We start from the raw sequence: 25304 nt of genomic DNA, 5'->3' as shown, positions 1-25304 counted from the left end.
TCCCTAAGCCCCCCATCCTCGTCAAGGCTTCAGCATCTGGGGGGAAAAGAAAGAGAGAGAGAGAGAAGGGGATTTCTCCCCCTTCTACGTGAAAGACAGAGAGAAGGGGATTTCTCCCCCTTCTACGTGAAAGAGAGTGAAGGGGATTTTTCCTCCTCCTACGTGAAAGAGTGAAGGGGATTTTTCCTCCTCCTACGTGAAAGAGTGAAGGGGATTTCTCCCCCTCCTACCTGGTAGAGAGAGAAGGGATTTTCCTCTCCTACCTGGAAGAGAGGAGATTTCTCCCCCTCCTACCTGGAAGAGAGGAAATTTCTCGCCTTCCCACCTGGAAGAGAGAGAAGGAAATTTCTCGCCTTCCTACCTGGAAGAGAGAGAAGGAAATTTCTCGCCTTCCTACCTGGAAGAGAGAGAAGGAAATTTCTCGCCTTCCTACCTGGAAGAGAGAGAAGGAAATTTCTCGCCTTCCTACCTGGAAGAGAGAGAAGGAAATTTCTCGCCTTCCTACCTGGAAGAGAGAGAAGGAAATTTCTCGCCTTTCCTACCTGGAAGAGAGAGAAGGAAATTTCTCGCCTTTCCTACCTGGAAGAGAGAGAAGGAAATTTCTCGCCTTCCTTCCTGGAAGAGAGAGAAGGAAATTTCTCGCCTTTCCTACCTGGAAGAGAGAGAAGGAAATTTCTCGCCTCCCTACCTGGAAGAGAGAGAAGGAAATTCCTCACCTTCCTACCTGGAAGAGAGAGAAGGAAATTTCTCGCCTTCCTACCTGGAAGAGAGAGAAGGAAATTTCTCGCCTTCCTATCTGGAAGAGAGAGAAGGAAATTTCTCGCCTTCCTACCTGGAAGAGAGAGAAGGAAATTTCTCGCCTTCCTACCTGGAAGAGAGAGAAGGAAATTTCTCGCCTTCCTACCTGGAAGAGAGAGAAGGAAATTTCTCGCCTTCCTACCTGGAAGAGAGAGAAGGAAATTTCTCGCCTTCCTACCTGGAAGAGAGAGAAGGAAATTTCTCGCCTTCCTACCTGGAAGAGAGAGAAGGAAATTTCTCGCCTTCCTACCTGGAAGAGAGAGAAGGAAATTTCTCGCCTTCCTACCTGGAAGAGAGAGAAGGAAATTTCTCGCCTTCCTACCTGGAAGAGAGAGAAGGAAATTTCTCGCCTTCCTACCTGGAAGAGAGAGAAGGAAATTTCTCGCCTTCCTACCTGGAAGAGAGAGAAGGATATTTCTCGCCTTCCTACCTGGAAGAGAGAGAAGGATATTTCTCGCCTTCCTACCTGGAAGAGAGAGAAGGATATTTCTCGCCTTCCTACCTGGAAGAGAGAGAAGGAGATTTCTCGCCTTCCTACCTGGAAGAGAGAGAAGGAGATTTCTCGCCTTCCTACCTAGAAGAGAGAGAATGGGGTTTCTCACCTTCCTACGGGTTAGAAAAAAGAAAAAGTATTTCTCACCTTCCTACCTGGAAGAGAAAAGAAGACCTCACCTTACTACTCGGAAGAGAAAGTGATTCCTCACCTTCCTACCTTTAGGAGAGAAAGAGGGATTTCTCACTTTCCTAGCTGGAAGAAAAAGGGACTTCTCACTTTCCTAGCTGTAAGAAAGAAAGGGATTTCTGACTTTCTCACCAGGAAGAGAGAAAATTATTTCTGACTTTCTCACCAGGAAGAGATTAAATGATTTCTCATTTTCCTGCCAAAAATAAAAATAAATTTAATCTTCCTACCATGAAAAAAAGGGATTTTATACCTTTTCCTACCTAGGAGAGAGAAAGGAATTTTTCACTTTCCCATTTGAAAGAAAGGTATTTCTCAATTTCCTATCTGGAAGAGAAAGAGGAATTTCTCAATTTTTTTCCAGGAAGATAGAAAGGGATGTCGCATTTTCCTACCTGGAAGAGAAAAAAAGTGCTTTCTTGTTTTCCAACCTGAAAGAGAAAAAAGTGCTTTCTCACCTTTCTGTCTGGAAGAGATAAAATAAGATTTCTCACCTTCCTACTTGTTAGAGAGAAATAAAGATTTCTCAACACCTTACCAAGAAGAGAAAAAAGGTTATCTTACCTTCCTACCTGGAAGTGAGAATAGGAGATTTCCCACCTTCCTACCTGGAAAATAGAAAAGGAGATTTCTCACATTCCTACTTGGAAGAGAGAGGGGGAGATTTTTCACCTTCCTCCCTGGATGAGAGAAAATACGTTCTTTCTCACCTCCCTATCCCTGAGAGAGAGAAAGGAGATTTCTCACCTTGCTACCTGGAAGAGAGAAAGATTTCTCATCTTCCTAACTGGTAGAGAGATAAGGAGATTTTTCACCTTCCTACCTGGTAGAGAGACAAGGAGATTTCTCACCTTTCTACCTGGTAGAAGAGAGATAAGGACATTTCTCACCTTCCTACCTGGTATAAAGATAAGGAGATTTCTCACCTTTCCACCTGGTATTAAGATAAGGAGATTTCTCACCTTTCCACCTGGTATTAAGATAAGGAGATTTCTCACCTTCCTACATGGTAGAAGAGAGATAAGGAGATTTCTCACCTTCCTAGCTGGTATAAAGATAATGAGATTTCTCACCTTCCTACCTGGTAGAAGAGAGAAGGAGATTTCTCACCTTTCCACCTGGTATAAAGATAAGGAGATTTCTCACCTTTCCACCTGGTATTAAGATAAGGAAATTTCTCACCTTCATACCTGGTATAACGATAAGGAGATTTCTCACCTCCCTACCTGGTAGAAAGAGGATTTCTCACCTTCCTGCTTGGAAGAGAGAAAACAAGATTTCTCACCTTCCTACCTGGAAGAGAGAAAAGGGGATTTCTCACCTCCCTACCTGGAAGAGAGAAAAAGGGGATTTCTCACCTCCCTACCTGGAAGAGAGAAAAAGGGGATTTCTCACCTCCCTACCTGGAAGAGAGAAAAGGAGATTTCTCACCTCCCTAATTGGAAGAGAGAAAAGGGGATTTCTCACCTCCCTACCTGGAAGAGAGAAAAAGGGGATTTCTCACCTCCCTACCTGGAAGAGAGAAAAAGGGGATCTCACCTCCCTACCTGGAAGAGAGAAAAAGGGATTTCACCTCCCTACCTGGAAGAGAGAAAAAGGGATTTCACCTCCCTACCTGGAAGAGAGAAAAAGGGATTTCACCTCCCTACCTGGAAGAGAGAAAAGGGGATTTCACCTCCCTACTTGGAAGAGAGAAAAAGTGATTTCACCTCCCTACCTGAAAGAAAAAGAATCTCACCTCCCTACCTGAAAGAGAGAAAAAGGGATCTCACCTCCCTACCTGAAAGAGAGAGAAAGGGATTTCTTCCTTTCCTACAAGAAAGCGAAGAAAGGGGATTTCTCACTTTCCAATAAGGAAGAGAAAGATTTCTCACCTTCTTACCTGGAAGAGAAAAGAAGATTTTTCACCATCCTACCTTGGTAAAAGAAAAATGATTTCTCACCTTCCTACCTTGGTAAAAGAAAAATTATTTTCACTTTCCTACTTTTGAAAAAGAAAAAGTGATTTTAAACCATCCTATATAGGTCAGAAAAGGAGATTTCTCACTTACCTAACTGGAAGAGAGAAAAGCGATATCCCCTTTCCTGCCTGAAAGAGAGAAAAGTGATGTCTCACTTTCCTACCTGGAAGAGAGAAAATGGGCTCACTTTCATGACGAAGAGAGAAAGGGATATCTCACTATCCTACCTGGAAGTGCAAAGATATTTCTTACCTTCCTATCGCGGAAAAAGAAAAAAGGATTTCCTACTTTTCTAACGGAAAAGAGAAAAAGGATTTCTCACGTTCCTAACAGGAAAAGGGGAATTTCGCACATTCCTCCCTGACAGAAAGGAAGAGTGATTACCTATCTTCCTACCTAGGAGAGAAAACGTTTTTTCTTACCTTCCTACCCGAGATAAAACAGGATTTCTCACTTTCCTATCTGAGATAAAAAGGAGTTTTTCACCTTCCTGACATAAGAGAAAACTGGATATCTCACTTTTCATCCTGAAAGAACGAAAGGGCAATTTCTGGAAATTTCTCACCTTCCTACGTGGAAAAGAGAAAAGGGGATTTCTCTCTTTCCTACCTGAAAGAGAAAAAAAGCTTTCTCACCTTCCTACCTGGAAGAGAGAAATGAAAATTTCTCCCCTCCCTACCTGGAAGAGAAACAAGCTTTCTCACCTTCCTATCTGGAAGAGAGAAATGGAAATTTCTCCCCTCCCTACCTGGAAGAGAGAAAGGGAGATTTCTCACCTTCCTACCTGTGAGAGAAAAATATTTCTCACCTTCCCACCTGAAAGAGAGAAAAGGATTTCTCACCTTCCCACCTGAAAGAGAAAATGATGTCTCACCTTCCCACCTGAAAGAGAAAATGTCTCACCTTCCCACCTGAAAGAGAGAAAAGGATTTCTCACTTTCCTACCTGAAAGAGAGAAAAGGATTTCTCACCTTCCTACCTGAAAGAGAGAAAAGGATTTCTCACCTTCCTACCTGGAAGAGAAAATTATTTCTCACCTTCCTACCTGAAAGAGAGAAAAGGATTTTTCACCTTCCTACCTGGAAGATAGACAAGGATTTCTCACCTTCCTACCTGGGAGATAAAAAAATATTTCTCACCCTCCTACCTGGAAGATAGAAAAAGGGATTATTTACCTTCCTATGTGGAAGAGAGAAAAGGATTTCTCACCTGCCTACCTGGTAGAAAAGGATTTATCACCTTCCTACCTGAAAGAGAAAAGATTTCTCACCTTCCTACCTGGAAGATAAAAAAGGGGATTACTTATCTTCCTACATTAGAGAGAAAAGGATTTCTCACCTTCCTACTTGGAATATAGAAAATGGGATTTCTCACCTTCCTACCTGGAAGATCAAAAAGGGGATTTCTCACCTTCCTACCTGGAAGATCAAAAAGGGGATTTCTCGCCTTCCTCCTGGAAGAGAGAAAATGAGATTTCTCGCCTTCCTACCTAGAAGAGAGAGAAGGAGATTTCTCCCTGTCCTACTCAAAAGCGAGAGAAGGGGATTTCTCCCAGTCCTACCTGAAAGAGAGCGAAGGGGATTTCTCCCCGTCCTACCTGAAAGAGAGAGAAGGGAATTTCTCCCCGTCCTACCTGAAAGAGAGAGAAGGGAATTTCTCCCCGTCCTACCTGAAAGAGAGAGAAGGGGATTTCTCCCCGTCCTACCTGAAAGAGAGAGAAGGGGATTTCTCCCCGTCCTACCTGAAAGAGAGAAAAGTGGATTTCTCCCCGTCCTACCTGAAAGAGAAAAGTGGATTTCTCCCCGTCCTACCTGAAAGAGAGAAAAGTGGATTTCTGCCCGTCCTACCTGAAAGAGAGAGAAGGGGATTTCTGCCCGTCCTACCTGAAAGAGAAAAAAGTGGATTTCTCCCCGTCCTATCTGAAAGAGAGAAAAGGGGATTTCTGCCCGTCCTACCTGAAAGAGAGAGAAGTGGATTTCTGCCCGTCCTACCTGAAAGAGAGAGAAGGGGATTTCTCCCCGTCCTACCTGAAAGAGAGAGAAGGGTATTTCTCCCCCTCCTACCTGAAAGAGAGAGAAGGGAATTTCTCCCCTTCCTACCTGGAAGAGAGAGGAGGGGATTTCTTGCCTTCCTACCTGAAAGAGAGAGAAGGGGATTTCTCCCCGTCCTACCTGAAAGAGAGAGAAGGGGATTTCTCCCCGTCCTACCTGAAAGAGAGAGAAGGGGATTTCTCCCCGTCCTACCTGAAAGAGAGAGAAGGGGATTTCTCCCCGTCCTACCTGAAAGAGAGAAAAGTGGATTTCTCCCCGTCCTACCTGAAAGAGAGAGAAGGGGATTTCTGCCCGTCCTACCTGAAAGAGAGAGAAGGGGATTTCTCCCCGTCCTACCTGAAAGAGAAAAAAGTGGATTTCTCCCCGTCCTACCTGAAAGAGAGAAAAGGGGATTTCTCCCCGTCCTACCTGAAAGAGAGAGAAGGAGATTTCTCCCCGTCCTACCTGAAAGAGAGAGAAGGGGATTTCTCCCCGTCCTACCTGAAAGAGAGAGAAGGGGATTTCTCCCCGTCCTACCTGAAAGAGAGAAGGGGATTTCTCCCCGTCCTACCTGAAAGAGAGAGAAGGGGATTTCTCCCCGTCTTACCTGAAAGAGAGAAGGGGATTTCTCCCCGTCCTACCTGAAAGAGAGAAAAGTGGATTTCTCCCCGTCCTACCTGAAAGAGAGAGAAGTGGATTTCTCCCCGTCCTATCTGAAAGAGAGAAAAGGGGATTTCTCCCCGTCCTATCTGAAAGAGAGAAAAGGGGATTTCTGCCCGTCCTATCTGAAAGAGAGAAAAGGGGATTTCTGCCCGTCCTACCTGAAAGAGAGAAAAGGGGATTTCTGCCCGTCCTACCTGAAAGAGAGAAAAGGGGATTTCTGCCCGTCCTACCTGAAAGAGAGAGAAGGGGATTTCTGCCCATCTTACCTGAAAGAGAGAGAAGGGGATTTCTGCCCATCTTACCTGAAAGAGAGAGAAGGGGATTTCTGCCCATCTTACCTGAAAGAGAGAGAAGGGTATTTCTCCCCCTCCTACCTGAAAGAGAGAGAAGGGAATTTCTCCCCTTCCTACCTGGAAGAGAGGAGGGGATTTCTTGCCTTCCTACCTGAAAGAGAGAGGGATCAAGTAAAGATAAGCACCCCCATAACTGACTAGTATAGAAAAGCACCCCCGAATTTGTGCAAGTAAAGAATAGCACTCCCATATTTGAGCAAGTAAAGATAAGCACTCCCTGGTCTTGAATAAAAGCAAGTAAAGATAAGCACTCCCATATTTGAGCATGTAAAGATAAGCACATTATTATAATTATGGTTTAAACTTTAAACACAATAAATTATTTTGAAATTTTATTGATATATGAAATATAAAATGAAATATACAACACTGAAATAAGATGTCGAGTCTAGAAATCAAAAATACTTGTAAAAATTTAATTAAAATAATACTGTCTTGCTATAGTTTCACAAAATCTATGAAACTTGTCGTTCTTCTTAAGTTCGCTCCACATGAATTCATGCAAATAAGAGTTCAAAAATTCTCGTTTACATCCTATCATCCGTTTTATTCTTATTTTGTGTTTGTTCCAGTAGCTCTCTACTGCTTGTGTATGAACGCCTGTAGTCCTGTCAACAAAATTCACGGAGTGGTTAACTGTATGATGCGTATATCCAAGGTCCCTTTCAATGTTCCTGTATGCTTTCCATTGATCACTGTGAATAATTGTTCCAGGCATAACTACTTTCCTAATTATCGGCAACAGTGTTTCGGCATTGCGCGAATCAACAATCTCCATATAACCCAGGGATGGTGATGAAGTAGGATCTACTATTCCAAATACCCATAGTGGATTCTGGGGAGAACGTCCTCTATGGTGCTTTGGTTTATGGCTAAAACAAGATTCATCAATTTGTACCGTTGTGCCTGGTCCACCAAGCTTGATAGGGTTCCTTTCAAAATGTTTCAAGCAAATTTCACGAAAAAAGCTGAACATGTCAATAACTGTCACTTTTGAAACATTCAATAACTGTACGGTCTGCAAAACACTCAGTTCCTGACACCAGTATTAGATTCCTTCAATCCACTTTTGTAAAGAAAGCTTTGAGCGATAAAAAAACGAATCTTTGCGAATTGATTCCTAGTGCTTATATTTACTGCATTCCTTAACTTGGCACTTCCAGACATATTTGTCTTGTATTGAAGAACGTTTTGTCCACTTCATTAAAATGCTACAATGAGGGCATTTTAGTTCAGCTCTCAAAAGTTTCTGCTGCTTCATCCAGTTAATTGCAGGAGTCGGGTCCTCAACCAACAGTGGCTTAAGAATTTCTTCATACAGAGAACGGTCCATGTTAAGGGTTTCTCTCAAGACTTTATACGACTTTCTGAGGTATATCATGCTAAAAAGTAAAATCTATCCGAACAGCAAAAATTATATACTCAAATAAGAAGAGAAAACAACTCGTTAATGTAACTATTTAAACTATTCAGAAGAGAAAACAACCTGTCAGAACATAAATAATCTATCAGAACAGCCAAAATGATATCCTCAAATAAGAAGAGAAAACAACTCGTTAACGCAACTATTTGAACTATTCAAAAGAGAAAACAACCTGTCAGAAAAAATTAAATAATTTTGAGCAAGTAAAGAAAAGCACTCCCGAAATTGTGCAAGTAAAGGAAAGCAGGGGTGCTTATCTTTACTTGATCCAGAGAGAGAAGGGGATTTCACCCTTTCCTACCTGAAAGAGAGAGGGGGGGATTTCACCCTTTCCTACCTAAAAGAGAGAGAGGGGGATTTCACCCTTTCCTACCTGAAAGAGAGAGGGGGATTTCACCCTTTCCTACCTGAAAGAGAGAGAGAGGGGGATTTCACCCTTTCCTACCTGAAAGAGAGAGAGAGGGGGATTTCACCCTTTCCTACCTGAAAGAGAGAGAGAGGGGGATTTCACCCTTTCCTACCTGAAAGAGAGAGGGGGATTTCACCCTTTCCTACCTGAAAGAGAGAGAGGGGGATTTCACCCTTTCCTACCTGAAAGAGAGAGAAGGGGATTTCTCCCTTTCCTACCTGAAAGAGAGAGAAGGGGATTTCTCCCTTTCCTACCTGAAAGAGAGAGAAGGGGATTTCTCCCTTTCCTACCTGAAAGAGAGAGAAGGGGATTTCTCCCTTTCCTACCTGAAAGAGAGAGAAGGGGATTTCTCCCTTTCCTACCTGAAAGAGAGAGAAGGGGATTTCTCACTTTCCTACCTGAAAGAGAGAGAAGGGGATTTCTCACTTTCCTACCTGAAAGAGAGAAGGGGATTTCTCACTTTCCTACCTGAAAGAGAGAAGGGGATTTCTCCCTTTCCTACCTGAAAGAGAGAGAAGGGGATTTCTCACTTTCCTACCTGAAAGAGAGAAGGGGATTTCTCCCTTTCCTACCTGAAAGAGAGAGAAGGGGATTTCTCCCTTTCCTACCTGAAAGAGAGAAGGGGATTTCTCCCTTTCCTACCTGAAAGAGAGAAAATGGGATTTCTCCCTTTTCTACCTGAAAGAGAGAGAAGGGGATTTCTCCCTTTTCTACCTGAAAGAGAGAGAAGGGGATTTCTCCCTTTCCTACCTGAAAGAGAGAGAAGGAGATTTCTCCCTTTTCTACCTGAAAGAGAGAGAAGGGGATTTCTCCCTTTCCTACCTGAAAGAAAGAGAAGGAGATTTCTCCCTTTCCTACCTGAAAGAGAGAGAAGGAGATTTCTCCCTTTCCTACCTGAAAGTGAGAAAAGGGAATTTCTCACCTTCCTACCGGAAAGTGAGAAAAGGGGATTTCTCCCCTTCCTACCTGAAAGTGGGAGAAGGAGATTTCTCCCTTTCCTACCTAGAAGTGAGAGAAGGGGATTTCTCCCCTTCCTACCTGGAAGTGAGAGAAGGGGATTTCTCCCCTTCCTACCTGGAAGTGAGAGAAGGGGATTTCTCCCCTTCCTACCTGAAAGTGAGAGAAGGGGATTTCTCCCCTTCCTACCTGAAAGTGAGAGAAGGGGATTTCTCCCCTTCCTACCTGAAAGTGAGAGAAGGGGATTTCTTCCCTTCCTACCTGAAAGTGAGAGAAGGGGATTTCTCCCCTTCCTACCTGAAAGTGAGAGAAGGGGATTTCTCCCCTTCCTACCTGAAAGTGAGAAGAGGGGATTTCTCCCCTTCCTACCTGAAAGTGAGAAGAGGGGATTTCTCCCCTACCTACCTGAAAGTGAGAGAAGGGGATTTCTCCCCTTCCTACCTGAAAGTGAGAGAAGGGGATTTCTCCCCTTCCTACCTGAAAGTGAGAGAAGGGGATTTCTCCCCTTCCTACCTGAAAGTGAGAGAAGGGGATTTCTCCCCTTCCTACCTGAAAGTGAGAGAAGGGGATTTCTCCCCTTCCTACCTGAAAGTGAGAGAAGGGGATTTCTCCCCTTCCTTCCTGAAAGTGAGAGAAGGGGATTTCTCCCCTTCCTTCCTGAAAGTGAGAGAAGGGGATTTCTCCCCTTCCTTCCTGAAAAGTGAAAGAAGGGGATTTCTCCCCTTCCTACCTGAAAGTGAGAGAAGGGGATTTCTCTCCTTCCTACCTGAATGTGAGAGAAGGGGATTTTTCCCCTTCCTACCTGAATGTGATAAGGGGATTTCTTCACGTCCTACCTGAAAGAGAGAGACGGGGATTTCTCCCCTTCCTACATGAAAGAGACCGGGATTTCTCCCCTTCCTACCTGAAAGAGAGAAGGAGATTTCTCCCCTTCCTACCTGAAAGAGAGAGAAGGGGATTTCTTCCCATCCTATCTGAAAGAGAGAGAAGGGGATTTCTCCCCCTCCTACCTGAAAGATAGAGAAGGGGACTTATCCTCTTCCTACCTGAAAGAAAGAAGGGGATTTCTCCCCCTTCTACCTGAAAGAGAGAAGGGGATTTCTCTCCCTCCTACCTGAAAGAGAGAGAAGGAGATTTCTCCCCCTCCTACCTGAAAGAGAGAAGGAGATTTCTCCCCCTCCTACCTGAAAGAGAGAGAGAAGGGGATTTCTCCCCTTCCTACCTGGAAGAGAGAGAAGAGGATTTCTCTCCCTCCTACCTGGAAGAGATAGGAGATTTCTTCCCCTCCTACCTGGAAGAGAGAGGAGATTTCTAGCCTTCCTACCTGGAAGAGAGAGAAGGAAATTTTTCGCCTTCCTACCTGGAAGAGAGAGAAGGAAATTTCTCGCCTTCCTACCTGGAAGAGAGAGAAGGAAATTTCTCGCCTTCCTACCTGGAAGAGAGAGAAGGAAATTTCTCGCCTTCCTACCTGGAAGAGAGAGAAGGAAATTTCTCGCCTTCCTACCTGGAAGAGAGAGAAGGAAATTTCTCGCCTTCCTACCTGGAAGAGAGAGAAGGAAATTTCTCGCCTTCCTACCTGGAAGAGAGAGAAGGAAATTTCTCGCCTTCCTACCTGGAAGAGAGAGAAGGAAATTTCTCGCCTTCCTACCTGGAAGAGAGAGGAGAAGATTTCTTGCCTCCCTACCTGGAAGAGAGAGGAGAAGATTTCTTGCCTCCCTACCTTGAAGAGAGAGAAGGAGACCCCTCCCCTTCCTACCTGAAATAGAGAGAAGGGGATTTCTCGCTCTCCTACCTGAAAAAGAGGGAGGGGTATTTCTCCCCCTCCTACATGAAAGAGAGAGAAGGGAATTTCTCCCCTTCCTACCTGGAAGAGAGAAAAGATTTCTCGCCTTCTTTTCTGGAAGAGAAAAAAAAGAGAATTTCCCACCTTCCTCCAGGAAGAGAGAAAAGGGGATTTTTCACTTTCCTCCTGGAAGAGAGAAAAAGGGATTTCTCACCTTCCTACTGGAAGAGAGAGGAGATTTCTCGCCTTCCTACCTAGAAGAGACGGAATGAGATTTCTCCGCTTCCTACCTGGAAGAGAGAGGAGATTTCTCCACTTCCTATCTGGAAAAGAGAAGAGATTTCTCCCCTTTCTACCTGGAAAAGAGAGAAGGAGATTTCTCCCCTTCCTACCTGGAAGAGAAAGAAGGGGATTTCTCCCCTTTCCTACCTGAAAGTGAAGGGGATTTCTTCCCCCTCCTACCTGCAAGAGAGAAGGGGATTTCTTCCCCTCCTACCTGAAAGAGAGTGAAGGGGATTTCTCCCCCTCCTACCTGAAAGAGAGAGAAGGGGATTTCTCCCCATCCTACCTGAAAGAGAGAGAAGGGGATTTCTCCCCATCCTACCTGAAAGAGAGAGAAGGGGATTTCTCCCCATCCTACCTGAAAGAGAGAGAAGGGGATTTCTCACCATCCTACCTGGAAGAGAGAAAAGACGATTTCTGCCTTCCTATCGTGAAGAAAAAAAAGAAGTTGTCTCTCCTTCCTCCAGGAAGAGAAAAAAGGGGATTTTTTACCTTCCTCCTGGAAGAGAGAAAAGGGAATTTCTCACCTTCCTCCTGGGAGAGAGAAAAGGGGATTTCTCACCTTCCTCTTGGAAGAGAAAAAAGGGAATTTCTCACCTTCCTCTTGGGAGAAAAAAAAGAATTTCTCACCTTCCTCTTGGAAGAAAAAAAAGGGGATTTCTCACCTTAATACCTTTGGGAGAAAAGGGGGTTTTTCACCTTCCTACAAGTTAGAAAAAAGGATTTCTCACCTTCCTACCTAGCAGAGGAAAAAAGATCTCACCTTACTGCTTGGAAGAGAAAGATTTCTCACCTCCCTACCTTCCTACCATGAAAAAAAGGGATTTTATACCTTCTCCTACCTAGGAGAGAAAAAGGGATTTTTCACTTTCCCATCTGAAAGAGAGAAAGGTATTTCTCACTTTCCTATCTGGAAGAGAAAGAGAAAGAGGAATTTCTTAATTTCCTTCCTGGCAGATAGAAAGGGATGTCGCATTTTCCTACCTGGAAGAGAAAAAAAGTGCTTTCTTGTTTTCCAACCTGAAAGAGAAAAAAAAGTGCTTTCTTGTTTTCCAACCTGAAAGAGAAAATAAGTGCTTTCATACCTTTCTATCTGGAAGAGATAAAATAAGATTTCTCACCTTCCTACTTGTTTAGAGAGAAAAAAAAGATTTCTCAACCCCTTACCAAGAAGAGAAAAAAGGATATCCTACTTTCCTACCTGGAAGGGAGAATAGGAGATTTTCCACCTTCCTACCTGGAAGAGAGAAAAGGAGATTTCTCACATTCCTACTTGGAAGAAAGAGGGGGAGATTTTTCACCTTCCTCCCTGGATGAGAGAAAATACGTTCTTTCTCACCTCCCTATCTCAGAGAGAAAGGAGATTTCTCACCTTGCTACCTGGAAGAGAGAAAGATTTCTCACCTTCCTAACTGGTAGAGAGATAAGGAGATTTTTCACCTTCCTACCTGGTAGAGAGACAAGGAGATTTCTCACCTTCCTACATGGTAGAAGAGAGATAAGGAGATTTCTCACCTTCCTAGCTGGTATAAAGATAATGAGATTTCTCACCTTCCTACCTGGTAGAAGAGAGAAGGAGATTTCTCACCTTTCCACCTGGTATAAAGATAAGGAGATTTCTCACCTTTCTACCTGATATAAAGATAAGGAGATTTCTCACTTTCCTACCTGGTATAAAGATAAGGAGATTTCTCACTTTCCTACCTGGTATAATGATAAGGAGATATCTCACCTCCCTACCTGGTAAAAAGAGGATTTCTCAACTTCCTACTTGGAAGAGAGAAAACAAGATTTCTCACCTTCCTACCTGGAAGAGAGAAAACAAGATTTCTCACCTTCCTCCCTGGATGAGAGAAAATACGTTCTTTCTCACCTTCCTACCTTTGAGAGAGAGAAAGGAGATTTCTCACCTTGCTACCTGGTACAGAGATAAAGAGATTTCTCACCTTCCTACCTGGTAGAGAGATAAGGAGAATTCTCACCTTGCTACCTAGTAAAGACAAGGAGATTTCTCACCTTTCTACCTGGTAGAGAGACAAGGAGATTTCTCACCTTCCTACCTGGTAGAAGAGAGATAATGAGATTTCTCACCTTCCTACCTGGTATAAAGAAAGGGAGATTTATCACTTTCCTACATGGTATAAAGATAAGGAGATTTCTCACCTCCCTACCTGGTAGAAAGATAAGGAGATTTCTCACCTCTCTACCTGGTAGAAAGATAAGGAGATTTCCCACCTCTCTACCTGGTAGAAAGAGGATTCCTACCTGGAAAAGAGAAAATGAGTTTCTCACCCTCCTTACCTAGAAGAGAGAAAAGGAGATTTCTCACCTTCCTACCTGGAAGAGAGAAAAGGGAATTTCTCACCTTCCTACCTGGAAGAGAGAAAAGGGGATTTCTCACCTTCCTACCTGGAAGAGGGAAAAGGGGATTTCTCACCTCCCTACCTGGAAGAGAGAAAAAGGGATCTCACCTCCCTACCTGGAAGAGAGAAAAAGGGATCTCACCGCCCTACCTGGAAGAGAGAAAAAGGGATCTCACCTCTCTACCTGGAAGAGAAAAAAAGGAATCTCACCTCCCTACCTGGAAGAGAGAAAAAGGAATCTCACCTCCCTACCTGGAAGAGAGAAAAATGGATTTCTCCCTTTCCTACAAGAAAGCGAAGAAAGGGGATTTCTCACTTTCCAATAAGGAAGAGAAAAAGATTTCTCACCTTCTTACCTGGAAGAGAAAAGAAGAGAAAAAGATTTTTCACCATCCTACCTTGGTAAAAGAAAAATGATTTCTCACCTTCCTACTTTTGAAAAAGAAAGATTTCTCACCTAGGCCTACCTACCCGGGAGAGAAAAGGGGATTTCAAACCTTCCTAAATAGGTCAGAAAAGGTGATTTCTCACCTGCCTAACTGGAAGAGAGAAAAGCGATATCTCCCTTTCCTGCCTGAAACAGAGAACAGTGATGTCTCACTTTCCTACCTGGAAGAGAGAAAATGGGCTCACTTTCATGACTGGAAGAAAGGGATATCTCACTATCCTACCTGGAAGTGCAAAGATATTTCTTACCTTCTTATTGCGGAAAAAGAAAAAGGATTTCCTACCTTTCTAACGGAAAAGAGTAAAAGGATTTCTCACGTTCCTAACAGGAAAAGGGGCATTTCGCACATTCCTCCCTGACAGAAAGGAAGAGTGATTACCTATCTTCCTACCTAGGAGAGAAAAAATTTTTTCTTACCTTCCTACCCGAGATAAAACAGGATTTCTCACCTTCCTACCTGGAAGAGAAAAAAGGATTTCTCACCTTCCTACCTGGAAGAGAAAAAAGTATTTCTCACCTTCCTACCTGGAAGAGAAAAAAGTATTTCTCACCTTCCTACCTGGAAGAGAAAAAAGTATTTCTCACCTTCCTACCTGGAAGAGAAAAAAGTATTTCTCACCTTCCTACCTAGAAGAGAGAAAAGTATTTCTCACCTTCCTACCTAGAAGAGAGAAAAGTATTTCTCACCTTCCTACCTAGAAGAGAGAAAAGTATTTCTCACCTTCCTACCTAGAAGAGAGAAAAGTATTTCTCACCTTCCTACCTAGAGGAGAGAAAAGTATTTCTCACCTTCCTACCTAGAAGAGAGAAAAATATTTCTCACCTTCCTACCTGGAAGAGAGAAAAGTATTTCTCACCTTCCTACCTGGAAGAGAGAAAAGTATTTCTCACCTTCCTACCTGGAAGAGAGAAAAGTATTTCTCACCTTCCTACCTGGAAGAGAGAAAAGTATTTCTCACCTTCCTACCTGGAAGAGAGAAAAGTATTTCTCACCTTCCTACCTGGAAGAGAGAAAAGTATTTCTCACCTTCCTACCTGGAAGAGAAAAGTATTTCTCACCTTCCTACCTAGAAGATAGAAAAGGGGATTACTTACCTTCCTACGTTAGAGAGAAGTATTTCTCACCTTCCTACCTGAAAAAAAGAAAAGGGAATTTCTCACCTTCCTACCTGGAAGAGAGAAAAGGGGATTTCTCACCTTCCTACCTGGAAGAGAGATAAGGAGAATTCTCATCTTCCTACTTGGAAGAGAGAAAAGTTTATTTCTCACCTTCCTGCCTGAAATAGAGAAAGGAGATTTCTGATCTTCCTACCTAGAAGAGAAAAGAAGTTCTCACTTTAATACTTGGAAGAGAGGGATTTCTCACCTTCCTATCTTTAAAAGCGAAAGAGGAATTTCTATCTTTCCTACGTGGAAGAGAGAAAGGGTTTTCTCACTTTCCTATCTGAAAGAGAGAAAGGGTTTTCTCACTTTCCTATCTGAAAGAGAGAAAGGGTTTTCTCACTTTCCTATCTGAAAGAGAGAAAGGGTTTTCTCACTTTCCTATCTGAAAGACAAAGGGTTTTCTCACTTTCCTATCTGAAAGAGAAAGGGTTTTCTCACTTTCCTATCTGAAAAAGAAAGGGTTTTCTGTCTTTCCTATCTGAAAGAGAGAAAGGGTTTTCTGTCTTTCCTATCTGAAAGAGAGAAAGGGTTTTCTCACTTTCCTATCTGGAAGAGAGAAAGGGTTTTCTCACTTTCTTATCTGGAAGAGAAAGGGTTTTCTCACTTTCCTATCTGGAAGAGAGAAAGGGTTTTCTCACTTTCCTATCTGGAAGAGAGAAAAGGGTTTTCTCACTTTCCTATCTGAAAGAGAAAGGGTTTTCTCACTTTCCTATCTGAAAAAGAAAGGGTTTTCTGTCTTTCCTATCTGAAAGAGAGAAAGGGTTTTCTGTCTTTCCTATCTGAAAGAGAGAAAGGGTTTTCTCACTTTCCTATCTGGAAGAGAGAAAGGGTTTTCTCACTTTCTTATCTGGAAGAGAAAGGGTTTTCTCACTTTCCTATCTGGAAGAGAGAAAGGGTTTTCTCACTTTCCTATCTGGAAGAGAGAAAGGGTTTTCTCACTTTCCTATCTGGAAGAGAGAAAGGGTTTTCTCACTTTCCTATCTGGAAGAGAGAAAGGGTTTTCTCACTTTCCTATCTGGAAGAGAGAAAGGGTTTTCTCACTTTCCTATCTGGAAGAGAGAAAGGGTTTTCTCATTTCCCTATCTGAAAGAGAAAGGGTTTTCTCACTTCCCTATCTGAAAGAGAAAGGGTTTTCTCACTTCCCTATCTGAAAGAGAAAGGGTTTTCTCACTTCCCTATCTGAAAGAGAGAAAGGGTTTTCTCACTTCCCTATCTGAAAGAGAGAAAGGGTTTTCTCACTTCCCTATCTGAAAGAGAGAAAGGGTTTTCTCACTTTCTTATCTGGAAGAGAGAAAGGGTTTTCTCACGTTCCTATCTGGAAGAGAGAAAGGGTTTTCTCACGTTCCTATCTGGAAGAGAGAAAGGGTTTTCTCACGTTCCTATCTGGAAGAGAGAAAGGGTTTTCTCACGTTCCTATCTGGAAGAGAGAAAGGATTTTCTCACTTTCCTATCTGGAAGAGAGAAAGGGTTTTCTCACTTCCCTATCTGGAAGAGAGAAAGGGTTTTCTCACTTCCCTATCTGGAAGAGAGAAAGGGTTTTCTCACTTCCCTATCTGGAAGAGAGAAAGGATTTTCTCACTTCCCTATCTGGGAGAAAGGGTTTTCTCACTTCCCTATCTGGAAGAGAGAAAGGGTTTTCTCACTTCCCTATCTGGAAGAGAGAAAGGGTTTTCTCACTTCCCTATCTGGAAGAGAGAAAGGGTTTTCTCACTTTCCTATCTGGAAGAGAGAAAGGGTTTTCTCACTTTCCTATCTGGAAGAGAGAAAGGGTTTTCTCACTTTCCTATCTGGAAGAGAGAAAGGGTTTTCTCACTTTCCTATCTGGAAGAGAGAAAGGGTTTTCTCACTTTCCTATCTGGAAGGAAGAAAGGGTATTCTCACTTTCCTATCTGGAAGAAAGAAAGGATATTCTCACTTTCCTATCTGGAAGAGGTTAAGGGTTTTCTCACTTTCCTATGTAAACGAGGGAATGGGGTTTCTCACTTTCCTATCTCTAAGAGAGAAAGGGTTTTCTCACTTTCCTATCTCGAAGAGAGAAAGGGTTTTCTCACTTTCCTATCTGAAAGAGAGAAAGGGTTTTCTCACTTTCCTATCTGAAAGAGAGAAAGGGTTTTCTCACTTCCCTATCTGAAAGAGAGAAAGGGTTTTCTCACTTCCCTATCTGAAAGAGAGAAAGGGTTTTCTCACTTTCCTATCTGGAAGAGAGAAAGGGTTTTCTCACGTTCCTATCTGGAAGAGAGAAAGGGTTTTCTCACTTTCCTATCTGGAAGAGAGAAAGGGTTTTCTCACTTTCCTATCTGGAAGAGAGAAAGGGTTTTCTCACTTTCCTATCTGGAAGAGAGAAAGGGTTTTCTCACTTTCCTATCTGGAAGAGAGAAAGGGTTTTCTCACTTTCCTATCTGGAAGAGAGAAAGGATTTTCTCACTTTCCTATCTGGAAGAGAGAAAGGATTTTCTCACTTTCCTATCTGGAAGAGAGAAAGGATTTTCTCACTTTCCTATCTGGAAGAGAGAAAGGGTTTTCTCACTTTCCTATCTGGAAGAGAGAAAGGGTTTTCTCACTTTCCTATCTGGAAGAGAGAAAGGGTTTTCTCACTTTCCTACCTGGAAGAGAGAAAGGGTTTTCTCACTTTCCTACCTGGAAGAGAGAAAGGGTTTTCTCACTTTCCTACCTGGAAGAGAGAAAGGGTTTTCTCACTTTCCTACCTGGAAGAGAGAAAGGGTTTTCTCACTTTCCTTCCTGGAAGAGAGAAAGGGTTTTCTCACTTCCCTACCTGGAAGAGAGAAAGGGTTTTCTCACTTCCTTATTTGGAAGAGAGAAAGGGTTTTCTCACTTCCCTATCTGGAAGAGAGAAAGGGTTTTCTCACTTTCCTATCTGGAAGAGAGAAAGGGTTTTCTCACTTTCCTATCTGGGAGAGAAAGGGTTTTCTCACTTTCCTATCTGGAAGAGAGAAAGGGTTTTCTCACTTTCCTATCTGGAAGAGAGAAAGGGTTTTCTCACTTTCCTATCTGGAAGAGAGAAAGGGTTTTCTCACTTTCCTATCTGGAAGAGAGAAAAGGGGATTTCTCACCTTCCTACCTGGAAGAGGGAAAAGGGGATTTCTCACCTCCCTACCTGGAAGAGAGAAAAAGGGATCTCACCTCCCTACCTGGAAGAGAGAAAAAGGGATCTCACCGCCCTACCTGGAAGAGAGAAAAAGGGATCTCACCTCTCTACCTGGAAGAGAAAAAAAGGAATCTCACCTCCCTACCTGGAAGAGAGAAAAAGGGATCTCACCTCCCTACCTGGAAGAGAGAAAAATGGATTTCTCCCTTTCCTACAAGAAAGCGAAGAAAGGGGATTTCTCACTTTCCAATAAGGAAGAGAAAAAGATTTCTCACCTTCTTACCTGGAAGAGAAAAGAAGAGAAAAAGATTTTTCACCATCCTACCTTGGTAAAAGAAAAATGATTTCTCACCTTCCTACTTTTGAAAAAGAAAGATTTCTCACCTAGGCCTACCTACCCGGGAGAGAAAAGGGGATTTCAAACCTTCCTAAATAGGTCAGAAAAGGTGATTTCTCACCTGCCTAACTGGAAGAGAGAAAAGCGATATCTCCCTTTCCTGCCTGAAACAGAGAACAGTGATGTCTCACTTTCCTACCTGGAAGAGAGAAAATGGGCTCACTTTCATGACTGGAAGAAAGGGATATCTCACTATCCTACCTGGAAGTGCAAAGATATTTCTTACCTTCTTATTGCGGAAAAAGAAAAAGGATTTCCTACCTTTCTAACGGAAAAGAGTAAAAGGATTTCTCACGTTCCTAACAGGAAAAGGGGCATTTCGCACATTCCTCCCTGACAGAAAGGAAGAGTGATTACCTATCTTCCTACCTAGGAGAGAAAAATTTTTTTCTTACCTTCCTACCCGAGATAAAACAGGATTTCTCACCTTCCTACCTAGAAGAGAAAAAAGGATTTCTCACCTTCCTACCTGGAAGAGAAAAAAGTATTTCTCACCTTCATACCTGGAAGAGAAAAAAGTATTTCTCACCTTCCTACCTGGAAGAGAAAAAAGTATTTCTCACCTTCCTACCTGGAAGAGAAAAAAGTATTTCTCACCTTCCTACCTGGAAGAGAAAAAAGTATTTCTCACCTTCCTACCTAGAAGAGAGAAAAGTATTTCTCACCTTCCTACCTAGAAGAGAGAAAAGTATTTCTCACCTTCCTACCTAGAAGAGAGAAAAGTATTTCTCACCTTCCTACCTAGAAGAGAGAAAAATATTTCTCACCTTCCTACCTGGAAGAGAGAAAAATATTTCTCACCTTCCTACCTGGAAGAGAGAAAAGTATTTCTCACCTTCCTACCTGGAAGAGAGAAAAGTATTTCTCACCTTCCTACCTGGAAGAGAGAAAAGTATTTCTCACCTTCCTACCTGAAAGAGAGAAAAGTATTTCTCACCTTCCTACCTGGAAGAGAGAAAAGTATTTCTCACCTTCCTACCTGGAAGAGAAAAGTATTTCTCACCTTCCTACCTAGAAGATAGAAAAGGGGATTACTTACCTTCCTACGTTAGAGAGAAGTATTTCTCACCTTCCTACCTGAAAAAAAGAAAAGGGAATTTCTCACCTTCCTACCTGGAAGAGAGAAAAGGGGATTTCTCACCTTCCTACCTGGAAGAGAGATAAGGAGAATTCTCATCTTCCTACTTGGAAGAGAGAAAAGTTTATTTCTCACCTTCCTGCCTGAAATAGAGAAAGGAGATTTCTGATCTTCCTACCTAGAAGAGAAAAGAAGTTCTCACTTTAATACTTGGAAGAGAGGGATTTCTCACCTTCCTATCTTTAAAAGCGAAAGAGGAATTTCTATCTTTCCTACGTGGAAGAGAGAAAGGGATTTCTCACTTATCTATCTGGAGGAGAGGGAGAGAGTTCTCATTTTCCTACCTAGGAGAAAAAGAAATTTCAGCTTCCAGAGGATTTCTCAATTCCTATCTGGAAATGATAAAGGTATTTCTCACTTTCCTATCTGTAAGAGAGAACGGAATTTCTCCTTTTCCTATCTGGAAGAAAGAAAGGGATTTCTCACTTATCTAGAAGAGAAAGAGTTTTCACTTTCTTATTTGGAAGAGAGAAAGGTATTTCTCACTTTCCTATCTGGAAGAGAGAAAGGGTTTTCTCACTTTCCTATCTGGAAGAGAGAAAGGGTTTTCTCACTTTCCTATCTGGAAGAGAGAAAGGGTTTTCTCACTTTCCTATCTGGAAGAGAGAAAGGGTTTTCTCACTTTCCTATCTGGAAGAGAGAAAGGGTTTTCTCACTTTCCTATCTGGAACAGAAAGGGTTTTCTCACTTTCCTATCTGGAAGAGAAAGGGTTTTCTCACTTTCCTATCTGGAAGAGAAAGGGTTTTCTCACTTTCCTATCTGGAAGAGAAAGGGTTTTCTCACTTTCCTATCTGGAAGAGAAAGGGTTTTCTCACTTTCCTATCTGGAAGAGAAAGGGTTTTCTCACTTTCCTATCTGGAAGAGAAAGAGTTTTCTCACTTTCCTATCTAGAAGAGGGAAAGGGTTTTCTCACTTTCCTATCTGGAAGAGGTTAAGGGTTTTCTCACTTTCCTATCTGGAAGAGGTTAAGGGTTTTCTCACTTTTCTATCTGAAAGAGGGATAGGGGTTTCTCACTTTCCTATCTGAAAGAGGGAAAGGGGTTTCTCACTTTCCTATCTGAAAGAGGGAAAGGGTTTTCTCACTTTCCTATCTGAAAGAGGGAAAGGGTTTTCTCACTTTCCTATCTGGAAGAGGGAAAGGGTTTTCTCACTTTCCTATCTGAAAGAGGGAAAGGGTTTTTCACTTTCCTATCTGAAAGAGAGAAAGGGTTTTCTCACTTTCCTATCTGAAAGAGAGAAAGGGTTTTCTCACTTTCCTATCTGAAAGAGAGAAAGGGTTTTCTCACTTTCCTATCTGAAAGACAAAGGGTTTTCTCACTTTCCTATCTGAAAGAGAAAGGGTTTTCTCACTTTCCTATCTGAAAAAGAAAGGGTTTTCTGTCTTTCCTATCTGAAAGAGAGAAAGGGTTTTCTGTCTTTCCTATCTGAAAGAGAGAAAGGGTTTTCTCACTTTCCTATCTGGAAGAGAGAAAGGATTTTCTCACTTTCTTATCTGGAAGAGAAAGGGTTTTCTCACTTTCCTATCTGGAAGAGAGAAAGGGTTTTCTCACTTTCCTATCTGGAAGAGAGAAAGGGTTTTCTCACTTTCCTATCTGGAAGAGAGAAAGGGTTTTCTCACTTTCCTATCTGGAAGAGAGAAAGGGTTTTCTCACTTTCCTATCTGGAAGAGAGAAAGGGTTTTCTCACTTTCCTATCTGGAAGAGAGAAAGGGTTTTCTCACTTTCCTATCTGGAAGAGAGAAAGGGTTTTCTCACTTTCCTATCTGGAAGAGAGAAAGGGTTTTCTCACTTTCCTATCTGGAAGAGAGAAAAGGTTTTCTCACTTTCCTATCTGGAAGAGAGAAAGGGTTTTCTCACTTCCTTATCTGAAAGAGAAAGGGTTTTCTCACTTCCCTATCTGAAAGAGAAAGGGTTTTCTCACTTCCCTATCTGAAAGAGAGAAAGGGTTTTCTCACTTCCCTATCTGAAAGAGAGAAAGGGTTTTCTCACTTCCCTATCTGAAAGAGAGAAAAGGTTCTCTCACTTTCCTATCTGGAAGAGAGAAAGGGTTTTCTCACGTTCCTATCTGGAAGAGAGAAAGGGTTTTCTCACGTTCCTATCTGGAAGAGAGAAAGGGTTTTCTCACGTTCCTATCTGGAAGAGAGAAAGGGTTTTCTCACGTTCCTATCTGGAAGAGAGAAAGGGTTTTCTCACGTTCCTATCTGGAAGAGAGAAAGGGTTTTCTCACGTTCCTATCTGGAAGAGAGAAAGGGTTTTCTCACGTTCCTATCTGGAAGAGAGAAAGGATTTTCTCACTTCCCTATCTGGAAGAGAGAAAGGGTTTTCTCACTTCCCTATCTGGAAGAGAGAAAGGGTTTTCTCACTTCCCTATCTGGAAGAGAGAAAGGGTTTTCTCACTTCCCTATCTGGAAGAGAGAAAGGATTTTCTCACTTCCCTATCTGGAAGAGAGAAAGGGATTTCTCACTTCCCTATCTGGGAGAGAGAAAGGGATTTCTCACTTCCCTATCTGGGAGAAAGGGTTTTCTCACTTCCCTATCTGGAAGAGAGAAAGGGTTTTCTCACTTCCCTATCTGGAAGAGAGAAAGGGTTTTCTCACTTTCCTATCTGGAAGAGAAAGGGTTTTCTCACTTTCCTATCTGGAAGAGAGAAAGGGTTTTCTCACTTTCCTATCTGGAAGAGAGAAAGGGTTTTCTCACTTTCCTATCTGGAAGAGAGAAAGGGTTTTCTCACTTTCCTATCTGGAAGGAAGAAAGGGTATTCTCACTTTCCTATCTGGAAGAAAGAAAGGATATTCTCACTTTCCTATCTGGAAGAGGTTAAGGGTTTTCTCACTTTCCTATGTAAACGAGGGAATGGGGTTTCTCACTTTCCTATCTGAAAGAGGGAAAGGGTTTTCTCACTTTCCTATCTGAAAGAGGGAAAGGGTTTTCTCACTTTCCTATCTGAAAGAGGGAAAGGGTTTTCTCACTTTCCTATCTGAAAGAGGGAAAGGGTTTTCTCACTTTCCTATCTGAAAGAGGGAAAGGGTTTTCTCACTTTCCTATCTGAAAGAGGGAAAGGGTTTTCTCACTTTCCTATCTGAAAGAGGGAAAGGGTTTTCTCACTTTCCTATCTGAAAGAGAGAAAGGGTTTTCTCACTTTCCTATCTGAAAGAGAGAAAGGGTTTTCTCACTTTCCTATCTGAAAGAGAGAAAGGGTTTTCTCACTTTCCTATCTGGAAGAGAGAAAGGGTTTTCTCACTTTCCTATCTGGAAGAGAAAAAGGGTTTTCTCACTTTCCTATCTGGAAGAGAGAAAGGGTTTTCTCACTTTCCTATCTGGAAGAGAAAAAGGGTTTTCTCACTTCCCTATCTGAAAGAGAGAAAGGGTTTTCTCACTTCCCTATCTGAAAGAGAGAAAGGGTTTTCTCACTTCCCTATCTGAAAGAGAGAAAGGGTTTTCTCACTTCCCTATCTGAAAGAGAGAAAGGGTTTTCTCACTTCCCTATCTGAAAGAGAGAAAGGGTTTTCTCACTTCCCTATCTGAAAGAGAGAAAGGGTTTTCTCACTTCCCTATCTGAAAGAGAGAAAGGGTTTTCTCACTTTCCTATCTGGAAGAAAGAAAGGATATTCTCACTTTCCTATCTGGAAGAGGTTAAGGGTTTTCTCACTTTCCTATGTAAACGAGGGAATGGGGTTTCTCACTTTCCTATCTGAAAGAGGGAAAGGGTTTTCTCACTTTCCTATCTGAAAGAGGGAAAGGGTTTTCTCACTTTCCTATCTGAAAGAGGGAAAGGGTTTTCTCACTTTCCTATCTGAAAGAGGGAAAGGGTTTTCTCACTTTCCTATCTGAAAGAGGGAAAGGGTTTTCTCACTTTCCTATCTGAAAGAGGGAAAGGGTTTTCTCACTTTCCTATCTGAAAGAGAGAAAGGGTTTTCTCACTTTCCTATCTGAAAGAGAGAAAGGGTTTTCTCACTTTCCTATCTGGAAGAGAGAAAGGGTTTTCTCACATTCCTATCTGGAAGAGAAAAAGAGTTTTCTCACTTCCCTATCTGAAAGAGAGAAAGGGTTTTCTCACTTTCCTATCTGGAAGAGAGAAAGGGTTTTCTCACTTTCCTATCTGGAAGAGAGAAAGGGTTTTCTCACTTTCCTATCTGGAAGAGAGAAAGGGTTTTCTCACTTTCCTATCTGGAAGAGAGAAAGGGTTTTCTCACTTTCCTATCTGGAAGAGAGAAAGGGTTTTCTCACTTTCCTATCTGGAAGAGAGAAAGGGTTTTCTCACTTTCCTATCTGGAAGAGAGAAAGGGTTTTCTCACTTTCCTATCTGGAAGAGAGAAAGGGTTTTCTCACTTTCCTATCTGGAAGAGAGAAAGGGTTTTCTCACTTTCCTTTCTGGAAGAGAGAAAGGGTTTTCTCACTTTCCTTTCTGGAAGAGAGAAAGGGTTTTCTCACTTTCCTTTCTGGAAGAGAGAAAGAGTTTTCTCACTTTCCTTTCTGGAAGAGAGAAAGAGTTTTCTCACTTTCCTTTCTGGAAGAGAGAAAGGGTTTTCTCACTTTCCTTTCTGGAAGAGAAAGGGTTTTCTCACTTTCCTATCTGGAAGAGAAAGGGTTTTCTCACTTTCGTATCTGGAAGAGAAAGGGTTTTCTCACTTTCCTATCTGGAAGAGAGAAAGGGTTTTCTCACTTTCCTATCTGGAAGAGAGAAAGGGTTTTCTCACTTTCCTATCTGGAAGAGAGAAAGGGTTTTCTCACTTTCCTATCTGGAAGAAAGGTTATTCTCACTTTCCTATCTGGAAGAGAGAAAGGTTATTCTCATTATTCTCACTTTCCTATCTGGAAGAGAGAAAGGTTATTCTCACTTTCCTATCTGGAAGAGAGAAAGGGTTTTCTCACTTTCCTATCTGGAAGAGGTTAAGGGTTTTCTCACTTTCCTATCTGAAAGAGGGAAAGGGGTTTCTCACTTTCCTATCTGAAAGAGGGAAAGGGGTTTCTCACTTTCCTATCTGAAAGAGGGAAAGGGGTTTCTCACTTTCCTATCTGAAAGAGGGAAAGGGGTTTCTCACTTTCCTATCTGAAAGAGGGAAAGGGGTTTCTCACTTTCCTATCTGGAAGATGGAAAGGGTTTTCTCACTTTCCTATCTGAAAGACGGAAAGGGTTTTCTCACTTTCCTATCCGAAAGACGGAAAGGGTTTTCTCACTTTCCTATCCGAAAGACGGAAAGGGTTTTCTCACTTTCCTATCCGAAAGACGGAAAGGGTTTTCTCACTTTCCTATCTGAAAGAGAGAAAGGTTTTTCTCACTTTCCTATCTGAAAGAGAGAAAGGTTTTTCTCACTTCCCTATCTGGAAGAGAGAAAGGGTTTTCTCA

The 25304-nt window shown here is 42.4% G+C and overlaps 2 protein-coding genes across 2 annotated transcripts in view; one reads left to right on the top strand and one right to left on the bottom strand.

Annotated features, from left to right (window-relative positions):
• LOC137650025 (insulin-like growth factor 1 receptor) overlaps nucleotides 1–25304 on the bottom strand; it is a 365519-nt gene that overhangs the window by 247010 nt on the left and 93205 nt on the right. The window lies entirely within an intron of this gene.
• The window catches only part of LOC137649284 (uncharacterized oxidoreductase SSP1627), a 133081-nt gene that overhangs the window by 104062 nt on the left and 3715 nt on the right, over nucleotides 1–25304 (top strand). The window lies entirely within an intron of this gene.

The sequence above is a fragment of the Palaemon carinicauda genome, chromosome 11, assembly GCF_036898095.1.
Source record: "Palaemon carinicauda isolate YSFRI2023 chromosome 11, ASM3689809v2, whole genome shotgun sequence".
NCBI classification, from domain to species: Eukaryota; Metazoa; Arthropoda; class Malacostraca; order Decapoda; family Palaemonidae; genus Palaemon; species Palaemon carinicauda.
The sequence above is the reverse complement of the archived record's forward strand: the minus strand, read 5'-3'. Positions and strand labels throughout refer to the sequence as shown.